We start from the raw sequence: 12,720 nt of genomic DNA on the forward strand, positions 1-12,720 counted from the left end.
CTGAGAGATTTCGTATGCGAAATTGGCCAAAGGGCGTTCAGACAACGTAAAGCCAACTATTTCTCTCTGCAGTTTCAGCATAAAATTGTTAAAAAAAAAATTAAAAAAAAAAGATAAGAGTGCATACTTTGAAATGATAAATTAGTATTACTGATGTTTTTAGTCAACATTGTTACAAATTCATTGTTTACATTCTATTGTTGGAAACAATTTATTTAAAAAAAAATCATTGTTGGACAAAACGGCACCACCACAAGCAAGAATTTTGCTAAACTTTCAAGACCAAAAAGACCCATTCCGCCGGAGTGAGCCTCGGTTGACCAAGTTTTTTCTTATCATGTATCACAAATTTTGCCATAGATAAGCCTTGCAGAGGGTGGGAAACTGTTCCACCATGGGCATGAAGATTATTCCAGGGCCCGTCGATCCTAACTTTGACAGACACAATTTCGATGATAGAACAATGAACGTTTCTATCAAAACCCTTTGTTGGCGGTTTATCTGTTTGGTCGTCGCAGTCGTAATAAAATAACCGCTAATTTCCAATATACCAATTTTATTGACTGCAAAACAAAAGGCGGAGACAAAGGGTACTGCTGGAAATTTCACATCGCAGAGAGGTATACAAAGTCTGCACAAGCCGGTTTATACGTTCGCGAGCCGCCACAACAAAAGATATATAATTTCTGTGTCCTGGCAAAGCTCGGCGCGAATGTGCAAAATTTAATCCGATTTGCCTGCGCGAAATTTGTTAGTTAAAACGAAAAATGGTGTTGCGGCGCGAGGCGACACAGGAGCACACTGCAGCACAAATAAAGCAGTACACAGCGAGCGGCGGCGGTTTTTGATGACTTTTCCAACCCGCTTCTGTACAATATAAATATGCAGCAGCCCCGGTGAATGTGTATATTCGCGCCAGCGAGACGTGCTTGAAAATGTGATGTCATTAGTTTGACGTGGTGTAACTTAAAATGTAAATAAAGCGAGAGGGAAATGTTCGGGGAGACGCGGAATTTCAACTTTGACAGACGGCTTTAATATGCAAATTCGGCGCACGAAGCAAGAGAGGAAAAAAAATCAAATATTTCACGCGCTCAGCAAGGGAAACATCACAAGACAAAGAGACAAGGAGAGACTCGGTCTGGGGTGTGTTTCGCTCGGAGACATTTTCTACTTCTTTTTTATTTTAAATTTCTTTTTTCAAATTACCACCACCGAGCTTTGCGCTAAGCCCTGCCGCGATCCACTCGGACAATGCAATTTTATCAGCGCACGCAAATTTATTCAAGCTGGCGTGTATTAAATCTCTCCTAATCGGATTAAGTTATTATAAAACGCAAGTGCTGCCTGAGAATAATATATGAATTATGCTGCAAACTAAAATATAATATGATGCCCGGAATGCACCCCTATGTACAGCACAATTCAATCTCCCGTTTTTTTCCTGGGTCAAAAAGTAGACATTTTTATTCCTCCCAAAAAAGGAATTCAAAACATTCTGTCAGTGCCGGAGAAATTCAATCTGGCCTATCTCACCGAAGTTGACATTTAGTTCTTCTGGAATTAAATGAGAAAACGGCCACTCCAGTCAAAGAACGAGCAGCGTGTGTTTGACTGTCAGACGAATGTATTTGTATAAAAACGCAGCCGCCTCTCCTGAGTCGATAACCACATGTATCTTTGTTCTTTTCTCATCATGATGTTTTATCCGTCGAGGTGTTCGGATCTCTCAGTCGCTTGTAGTCGAAAAGAAATATCAGAAATTCCAACCATAATGTTGTCTGCTGTGTATGTGCAACACGGAGCAAGCCCGAGAGGTACGGAAAAAAAGAAACCAACGCGTTCACAAACACACACCTTAAAACATTTGCACCCCTGCTGCGTGCAACTTCAGTTACATCTTAAGATCTTCTTTATCTGTAATTTATTAATGTTATAAGGCGAGTTTGCTTATTTATAATATCGCTTAACGTGTTTGGCGTGTTGGCTTCACTTTTCTTTGCCATAATCTTGTGCACGGTAATTATTCACTCAGGTTAATTGGCTACAAAGTACTTTCCGAGCAAGATGCACAACTTCACGCGATTTTGCAATTTGATAAGGAAATTTACAGAAATACTATTTTAATAATAATTTAAAAGAAGTTACGACGGCTAACATTAAATCATAATTATTGCAATTAGCTGCGCAATAAAAGTTCATAAAGTGGTATCCTGAGCTAACTTAAAAGTTTTCCGTTTTATTTACTTGATTTGCAGCTCTCCAGGAATTTTGATTTTATATTTTTACAAAATTCACTAAAAATTTTTTCTAACCAATGTAAATCAAATATTAGCAATTCATATTTCTTAAAAATGAATTTCCTACCGGTCAGTGGAATGACTTGGAAATTCAAAATCCGTATCAAGGGTTCAGCGAGCAAACAGACGGAGAGTGCCTATTTGACTTTGTTGTCACGCAAAGCTAATTTAACATAGCAGAGTACACACGTTGAGCACTTTGGCCCGGGCGTATGAACACGCGGAATTACCTTCAAGAGTAAATTCCTATTAGCGAAAACAACTCTGGCAAGCGGAGCAAAACCAACAAACTAACGCTGCGTGAATACTGTGCACTCTCTCTCACATATTCACGTACGTACAACAGCAGAAGCAATTTATTATATACCCTCGCGCCTCGTCTCCGCCGCATTATAGTTCCAAAGCATAGACTATTATCGTCATCGCGGAATATTATTATGCACATAAGCATGCCCATAAACAAATCATACAAACACACACAATATCGAACAACGCCCAGGCGGCTCTGCTGGCGAATATTTTATCACCTGGGACGTAATAATAATTACACTTATACTTCTTTTTTTATTATTATTATACACATCCCTCGTTTGTATGTTTTATTATTATAAGTGCCCAGCTCGCAATAGCACATAATGAGGACTTATTTACTGCCCGGGAGAGAGAATTTTTCTTTCTCTCCTCGGCACCGGCGGCCGAACGATAAGACGCCGGCTTTTAAGTGATATAAATCTTTTGTGCTGCTGCAGCAGCAACTGTAAATGGCTTGACTATATTATGGCTGAGTGCATCCTGCGCCATTATTGCAAGCACTCCTATATGTGCATGCTCTCGTTTAAGTTTGAAACTTTTTTTTCCGAGAGACACTACACCGATCATGAAATAATTGCCTCTTAGAAAGAAATAATATCAACGTTCTGCTTCGCATATTAAAAATTGTATCATCCAGACGGAAAGGATTTATTGAAACGGGAGGAAATTGATTGAGAAATCATTTCAAAGTGCCATAAAACTTGAGAGAGATAATATTATGCAAATGACTCTGCAGTAATTAAATTTTATTTTATTTTCCTAGAGATAAATATAGAGAGAAATTATAACAAGTGGGCAAGAATTTTAATGCAAATTAAAAAAAAACGAGTTGATTAATTTTTATTTCGTTTTGAGTTTACAAAAATTAAAAATATTTACCTAAACAGAGAACTACAAGAAATGGTTAGAAGTTTCCTCTATAGCAAATCCATTTCGATCGAATAAACATCAAAAGTACAGTGCGCCCACCTTTATCGAATAAACTCCTTATTGATTTGCAGCGTTGGCAGTTTTACCGTCCGGATGACGAATTCGCCAAGCACTCTTTTTTTTCCTCTCTCGATCCAATGCTGACCAGAGGTCAAATCTCTCCAAGCAATAAATTCGTGATGCGCCGTGTTGAGTTCTGTGGAGGAATAGGTTGGAAAACGTCGATCGTTCGGTGCAATATAGCCATAAAATAATCAAGCCCTTAAGGATCTATCTCGTTGTTAATCTCTTAAACGCTGGCCGCACAAAAGCATATAATATATGTCCACACGCACCTTCCTTGGTCTAGGTGGATTATTGTAAAACACTAAAAAACATGGCGTTTTATGACTGGGGCTTTTTATCACGCTGTCCTCCCGGTGCATTTATATACACGTGATTTGTATAAAATAAAATACACCGGCATCTTCATTAAAAGTACAATGGATTGAGAGAGAGAGGAAGTTGACTGAGTGGAAAACAAACTGCGCCGAAATTGGGCCTGCCTGCTATCGGATTGTGGAGAGATGATTGCTTCTTGCGGAGACTCGCTCTCGCATTTTGTATGTATAAGCCCTCGAAGCTCTCCGCGTTCTGTCTGGGTAAATATTATTTCATCGCGAGTACATTGATTTTACATCAAGCTGATGGCTGGCAAATGTTATATCCTCCTAACAAGTGAGCCCTTCAAATTTGATTTATTATGTCATCATCATCATCATCACGAGTGAAAATAAACCCTTCTCGGCCGGAGAGTACACACGTAGTACCGAACTAGCTGCAAATTTATTAATGAAATTCATATCGGGGGTAATAAAGTGGTGGTGCCGAGGCAGCGATTTCGCATCCACTGCCAATGGGAATGGCACTGGGGCCAGACAATTGCGCCTGATTATTTATGACCCGGCCCAAATACTCGGTGACTCGTGAACGCTCCGTCGATTTGCTGCGAGAGGGAGAAAAAGATGCACCACGAAAAATAAATATGGTCTCTGAAAATTGCTTCTTTTTCTTTCGATGTGGAGCGCATACATTAACACAGACTTGGACTGAATAATAAGACGAGACAAATTGTGAATGGAGCTAGGTGGCTCCATTTAAGATGGTGCCGCGGTGACTTTTGTTGCGGGACGGATGATGGAACACATCAGACGTCAGCCTGCCTGCACACGGAAAAAGAAGAAAGAATAAGAAGCAGTTTTGATGAGCTGATGGTATCAGTTAATGTTGACTAAGGCGACATTTATATTATACAAGACGACTCTCGGGCTCAAAATATACACCTGAAGATGATATAGATGCTATCTGAGTGATAACACTCGCTCTCGCATGCAAAGGCATCTTTACGAGAGAGTACGGCACAGTAGCCGGCTCTCTCGCGCGCGCTCTTTCTTCTGGCGCGAAATAAAAGCGGCCGGGAGATGAGGCGGCGGCCGCCTGTGTGCCAACAATAATATCAGAATAATGCCCCGCTGCTGTCTGAATTCATTTTTATGATGTGTATGTAGCGAGTAATGGGAAACGAAGTGGGTTCTTTTTGTGCTGATACGATATGAATCACGATACAAATCCTGCCTCTTTCTCGCGCCAGCGCGCGTGCTGTGTATTTACCAGCAGTAATAAAAATATCGCTGCTTGCTCCTCTCCACTCTTGCAGACTCTGACTGGAATTATTATTTTTACTCGCAACAATAGTGAGCAAAAATGCCAAAAATTTTAAATACAAAACTAGAGAAATGAAAAAAATTAAGGTAAATAGTTTATTTAAAAAATATATTTATATTTTCTATATAATATATATTTCATCTAATTGTAAGATTTATCATTTAGTTAAAATTTTTCATTGGATTTTCGTACGATCGTAAATTTTAATTTACTAGAGTTGATTTCCATTATTCTATAGTCTTCTCAAATCAAAATAAAATTACTTCACAAACTGTATTTTTTTTAAATTTTATTGATTCGTTCTTTTGTTTTTGCGTCCATTGCCTCTGTCTACCTCAGCATTTATGTTTAATTTCAAATTCAAACTAAATCATGCCTGACTTCTTTCGATTCCACGAACTTTCACAAATAATCACACGGCGATCTGCAATTCGCTCTCGTAATTAATTACCTAGTGTCTATGGTTGTAATCAATTAGTTCAAGTACAAACTGCCGGGCATTAATAAAAGATTTCCTAAGCTTGTCACGACGGACGGACGAGCGGACTTTTACGATTTACGCGAGGCGTGAAGGATTTATACAAATCCGCGCTGATGCAAGTGAGAAAAAGAAAAAACGCCGCTGAGAAAGAAAGATACATTACATAGGGCTGGCATTTATTTCCAATGGCGGCAGCTCTCCAGAGATCTTATCACCACTCTCGCCGACTGCACCGCGAGAGAAATAAAATGTAATCATGCCCTTCGTGATTGTGGTGCAAGTATGTCATGGAAGTGACGTCACCGGTCGCTTATCAGTGAGAAGGGTCAGGTGCTAAGCCAAATGTTTCGCTCACCCCGACGTCCAAAAACCACACACCTCTTATCTGCGAGACACTGAACCTGAATTTTTCGCCTATAAATAATCTGGACCGCTGATAAATGGTGACAGACTTTTGTTTCTTCTTACTTTTTGCTGAAACCATACGAGCTGAAGTTTTTGGGAGGAATGCCAAAATAAATGGTTTTCCTGTGAACAATGATATTCAAAGTTGAAATTATTTGTTTTTTTATTATTTTTTCTTTTTTGCGTTGGAAATAGGGAAGTAAAAAATTCAATTTGTTCTCAAAGAAAATATATACTCTGCCCTCCGATTTTTATTAAAAAGGAAATTTTTCAGCAACTGCTGACAACGAAATTGCACTTTTTGCGATGGAGAGCCTTTCTGTTTTTGTGCCGCGACTGGAAATTTGCCCTTTTGTGTTCCTGTTGCTCGCGTTTTCTGCTGATCTCTTAGCTAGCTGCTCGCCGACGTGCACCCAGAGAGAGGAAATTCGAATTTCCCCTGGCAGTTCATGAAGACGCGGCAATAAAATTACTCCGTTCGGAAGCACCGCGCGCAGAAATATGTCGCTGCGCGAAATATTTGCAGGATAAGAAAAAGTGTCAAGAAATAAATTGCTCGACGGCGCAGAAATAAATCAAGCGGCAAAGCGGAAGGAGATATTTCTCCCCTTTTCCACCGTCTGCACCAGACGGTGGCAATTGTTTGCGGAATTTCCAAATTAAACTTTTTCTATAATATTTCCTCTCGTCTGATCCATCTCTGCGGCGAAATACGCCAACATCAGCACAGTGAAAGAGACGGAATATTATTGAAGTGCCGGCAAAACTTTCTTGGCACCAACTTGAAAACGAATATAAATTTTTTTCCGTCGCGAGAAGAAAAATAATTCGCTCGCCCAACTTGGCCACAGGATTTGTGGCCCTTTGCAGAATTTGACACGAGTGGAATAATTACGGTGGAATGTAATTTATAATCGGGGCGGGTAACACTTGCGAGCGAAATTAGGTTAGCTCCGGAATATATAAATTTCCACCGGCGGTTCGCAATCGGCGGTGACAGATTGCGCCCTAATAAGTTATTGTTCGGTGTGCTATCCTATCTCCCTCTGCAAAGTTTGCCAATGGCGTCCGCGCGTTGTCGACGCGAGCACGCGTGAATTATCATATTATCAAATCAAAATTCAGCGCGGAGAACATGTCAAATATAATGAACAATGCAATCCCCGGTACACACACAAACGCACACATGCGGCAGAATTCGCTCCTGCGTTTTATGCTGTGGAGCGCCGACACGCTGCTGCGGTTTGGGAAACGTAACATCTGTAAATGAAGTTCGCTGGAATTATTAAATAATAAATTTTAAACCCCTTGAGCACACAATGGGGGCATAATAAAGCTTTGAGTGCGGAGGAACGCTTTAGTTTCTTGATTCTGTTGACTTCATTTTATATGTTTGTATTATAAGTGCTTAATATAATTGTTGTTTAAACACTAAATATTAAAAAAAAAATGCTGATTTTAATGTATTAAAAATTAATTAAGTACTTTTATTTTTTCCAACAATTTTTTATTTTAAATTATTTAATAACTAAAGTAATGACTGAATCATTGATGGAATAATTTTTTTTATTAAATTAAAAACAAGTATAAAATGTATGCTGGAGTAAAGCCACATTATTAAACAAAATTATCGTTTTATATATCTGGCTCGTCCTTGTGTTTAAATTTTAACTTAAATACTAGATTCTTTAGCTCGCTGATTAGCATGGCATGAGAATGATTAAATTTATTTAAAAAAAAATAACAATAATAATTATTATTATTTATTAATAAAATGTAAATATCAAATTTTATACGCATTTTATTTTGTGGAGTGATCACTGGTGGATTAAATTCCCTAGAACATGTCATGATCTACGGCCTTAATCTGTCTCTTCTCTGTGACGGGAAAATTAAACGTCTGCTGAAAGTGCAGACCCTCTCTGCTCTTTGTGTCTCGTTTTGCGAGGTCAATTGTCGGAACAGTCAGTGCATGCGCGGCGATTTTGCTTTGTCGGCGGAACGAAGCGGAGAAGAGAGTCAAAAAGATCAAATGCACGCGGCGTCGAGAATACTCGCTGCAATATTTCAGCACCCACGCACTTTTCTCCCCACGGTTGTATGGAGCTAATTTGCGAAAGTCATCTGCGAAAGGGCATTGTTCGCGAAAAAAAGGGTGCATGGATATCCTTGAAAAAGCAGGGGAGTGCAGCACATACTTAACGCACGTGAGTTTTTTCAACAACGCTGCGTACGGAGCCAAGAAAAAAAAATAGAGTTGCGTGCATGCCGCCGAACTTGAAAGAGAGGGTTCAATCATCTCTCGCTCAATATCCAGATTGATTTTCAAGAGACTTTTGTATAGTTGTATAATGCAGAAATCTCGGGCGCATATCATTACAATCGCTCTCCGACAAATGCATATACTCGAAAAAGGCGCGGGGGTGAATGATGAAAGAAAAAATCTCTCTCGTCTGCTGCGGCACACATGCAAAAACCACTCGATCGCAGCGAGATATATTTTTCATCAAAATAAAACGGCTTCGTGCCGGTGCTAAAAAAAAATCAAGGATGGGCCACCTCGAGGAGCATCACCTTTGTGTTGGCCTGTCAGTCAAATCTACTGCACGGGCAAACAATTTTACTTGTATTGTGTTTCGCGTGTGCTTATGCAAATATTATTTCTTTCCAAACAACGCCTCCTCCCATTCGCGAAGCGTGTACATACGCGAATATAATGAATTATTTCCAGGACGTTGACAAGGAGCGAGCCTGCACGGTTAAATGTTCCGAATTTAAATAAATAAATATATAAATGTACGGACCCGGCGCCGAGACGAAATGAGAATACAGAAAACCTGAATAAATGCCGCGCTTAATCTTGAACATCACGACAGACTAACGGTTCCCTTTGAATAAATAGAGTGAGTTAGTGACCAGCATTACGGAGCACAAACACAATCTGACTCACCACGCGTATCGCCTTTTTATATTTGGTTGAAATCGCACGGTGATGGTCCACAATTTGAATGGAAAGAAAGGTCCGCGAAAATATTTTCCTTCTAATCGCCGCGGTTTTTTGTCAGACGCGCTCAATCTTTTGTGTTGGCAAAAAAGGGTTCCCTTTTTATCGTCACTTTGGTTTTTGTTCCGTGTCAATAGGGGTCAAAAACCCTGCAGCAGTTTTATATAGTCGAATGTGTTCCTCTCATAATGCAGATGTTGTCACCCGAATTGTAGCAAATCACTCGCGGCTCGTGCCTCTGAAAAGTGTGAAATAATTGGCAAGATCGTATTTATGTAAAGCATTCAATCCATTGTGAATGTAAAAAATTATGTTGCCCCGGGCGCTAGCACAATATGTTGCACAATTTATTATTAGCTCTATTTGTAAAAAGAGAAGTGCAGCCCCTTTTTCCCAGCAGCTCCCCTTTCTGTCATCATTTGTCAGAAGTGTATAATTTCTTTCTCTCTCGCTCAGCTGCACCGGCCTTTTTATATTACTATGCACCAAATTAGAGCCCCCTGTGTTAAATATAAAAAAAAACTTGAAGCGTTTATTTTAGCCCCTGGTGAGCCCTAAAGGCGTGAAATGCGGACCGTGTCTGTTGAGCACGTTCATGTCCAACTCGACCGACGTCAAGTTGAAAGTCCAGCCCCGGCCAGCACGAGCAGCTTTTAGCAAAAAAGGCTCTTTCCGCGACTCAATGCCAGCTTTTCCACATTTAAACGTTATTTTGCTGCAGCACAAGCGGAGTGGGGATAAAAATTTTTGTCCGCTTGCCACCGATGGAAAAGAGTGCAGCCCGCAAAAATGCCAATTAAAAGACGGACGAGTTTTGTAATTGAAAATGTTGGACACTTTGGAAAGAGGGGAGGGAGAAGCTTTTAATTAAAAATTGTACGCGTGTAGCCGAAATGTCACACGACCTCCGGCGAGAGAGGAATGTTGATTTCCACAACCCAAAAACTGAAACAAACTTTTCCAGCTAATTTGAATTCTGCTTTTTATCCATTAATAGTCAACCTGAAAACAAATGGATAAAAAATTTGCATAAATTTAATAAAAGAAAAATATTCAAAATATAGAAAATATTTAGATATAAATAATTAAATTATATTAGTTTTGATTTTTATTTATCGAATTATTGTGGGTAGATTTGCCGTTTCAAAGGAAATTTTGTTTTAATAAATAGCAAGGCAATCACAGCGTCAGTGGTGCATAAAGAGACACGTTAGTCGCGTTCAAATGATTTAATATTGCTGGAAATATACCGCGGAAAAATGTGTCACTGCTTTTCATATTATTTGTTTATGACTGATGCAATCAGTTTGCCTCTGTTGGATATTATTTCATTCAGTCTGATTTTGTGAAGTAGCTCCAGTTATTCTGCGCTTTACTTCAATCCGCCTCTGAAATAGATGTGCGCTCATGTTTCATTCAGGCTGCACACGTAGCTCGCAAACAGACGGGAAAATAAGGCAGCGGGGTATGATTGACGTGCAATGGTACAAAATTTCACAATATTAGTGCCGCCTCATTTCATATTCAACGTGCGCTCGACTAACAACAAATAAATGTGCCAGCTGGCTCTTTTGCATAGACGGGGGAAAGAGTGAAGAAGACAGGTGTGTTTAATTCAATTTTGACCTAAATCGGCGGTCGGGAAAATCGTCATGTGGGAAGTTAAAAAAAAGGGTTTAAATAATTAAATATGATTAGAAAATTAAATCAACAGCCAATCGAGGCTCCCAGGGTTATTTTTAATGCAAGTCTTTACCTTTTTGTCCAAGAATTTGATATTTCCTTCCCAACAAAGAGCTTTTCTCTAATTTTTTTTTTTTTCTGGAAAACCAATAAAATGGACAATAATAATGATAGAAATTAAATATTTGAAGCTTTTAAATTAATTAAATAATAATTATTTGTATGCAACTGGAGTTTAATTTTCATACGACAAAAAAATTTACCATATTTACATGTCAAAAATTTTCATTGAACTTGGCTTTTTAAGCAAAATTCTTATATCAATATGCGCTTCATGGAGTCTGAGATGATTCTGGGTCACATAACATAGAAAATCTGGCTCTTGGAACGACTTTTCTTGTATTTCTCTCCATTCTTTTCCACAAATAGAAAAACTGGCTTTTTCGCCAACGGAGCCAAAGCCGCAGATTGTAGGGCAGCAGGACGATACTTTTTTCGCCTGCAGACACTTCTTCTCTCCTCCATTAACCGACGGAACACAATGCAAGCAATAAAACAATTACACCCGCGGAATGTGTAACTGTTGATTCCGACGAGGAGACAAGACGCGATAAAAAAATCTCTTGTTGGCGTGACGGGGAAATATTTTAATTTTACGTCCTTTTATGAGTGAATTACAGCACGAGTTTTATACGGCCTACTTGAAACTTAATATTCAACACTAAAATTCTGCCAAAAAGGAAGACTACAGCATTAAGAATAAATTACCATGCATGAGAGTGTTCCCCGCCGCTAGCTTAATGTGCGAAAATGATTATAATAAAAAAGATGTGCACATACCTGCTGCTCGCCTCGTCTATGGGCTTTTAAATGGGGATAAACTGGTCTATGCCGAGATTTTTTTCTTTCTTTATTTTAATATCATTGTGGTCGTTCGGAAGAGCGACCTCTTGCCTTCTTCCACCAGGGCTTGCTGCGTTTTGAAACTAAATCCGGATTTTTGTCACGAGCGCATGGCCTGATTCAATGTGATACTTGGCCTGTTTTATCGCGAGTTCCCATCTCGAAGGCGGTCCTTTCCAAAATAAGGTTACTCTATACGCACAATACATCTGATTAAATATAAAAATAGTCCTAAATTAAGCAATCAGCCTCTTGAAAAATAGCATTCGCTATATTTCCTGTTCCCCCCAAATATAGTGAATTCTATATTTTTTTGCAAAAAACAGGTCAAAATAGAAATATAGTCCAATAATTTCATAAATCATTTCAGAACTACCATAAATAAAAGCAGAAAAATATAATCACAAAACACAAAACGTTTTTCCTATGTGTATAAAATGAAGGATTTTATTGAAACTTTTCTGTGCCAAATAATAAAATTCTTTGTTATTTCAATACATAATTTGTCGTGTTTGAATAGCCCTGTAGCTATTTCCCAACAGCACACAAAATTTAAATATCACCGACTAGGCGTCCGTTTCCCATTCCGTTGTGTGTTATTAATTTTTCTCCGTGGTGGGCGAATTTAGAGGAAACGCAGATGACAAGATAGCAGAGCTGTCGTGCGCGAAATTAAAATTCGCACGGCCTTTTAGAAATACTTCGGCCGGAATATAACCCGGGCGCTCGCGCGACTTTTGGAATTAATGCATAAATTTACATGCCAGTGGCGCGCTTAATATAAACAGCGGCGCTGCTCTTATCAGCCGGATTATTTCAAACATCTGAAAAGGTCTTGTTTACTTTGGAGCGGAGGTTTTTAAAATTTCCGCCGAATAAGCAGCCTCGCTCTCGGGAAAAGTCAATTTGCTTTGTTGCGCGAGTTTGAAATTATACGATTGCAAATTTTGAATGTTTATTTTTCTGTACAAAAAAAAAAAAATCTAAACAAAATCCAC

The 12,720-nt window shown here is 39.0% G+C and overlaps 1 protein-coding gene across 3 annotated transcripts in view; it reads left to right on the forward strand.

Annotated features, from left to right (window-relative positions):
- LOC132202997 (ephrin type-A receptor 4-A) overlaps positions 1-12,720 on the forward strand; it is a 127,202-nt gene that overhangs the window by 76,654 nt on the left and 37,828 nt on the right. The window lies entirely within an intron of this gene.

Source organism: Neocloeon triangulifer, unplaced genomic scaffold, assembly GCF_031216515.1.
Source record: "Neocloeon triangulifer isolate White Clay Creek 2 clone unplaced genomic scaffold, ASM3121651v1 ptg000017l, whole genome shotgun sequence".
NCBI classification, from domain to species: domain Eukaryota; kingdom Metazoa; phylum Arthropoda; class Insecta; order Ephemeroptera; family Baetidae; genus Neocloeon; species Neocloeon triangulifer.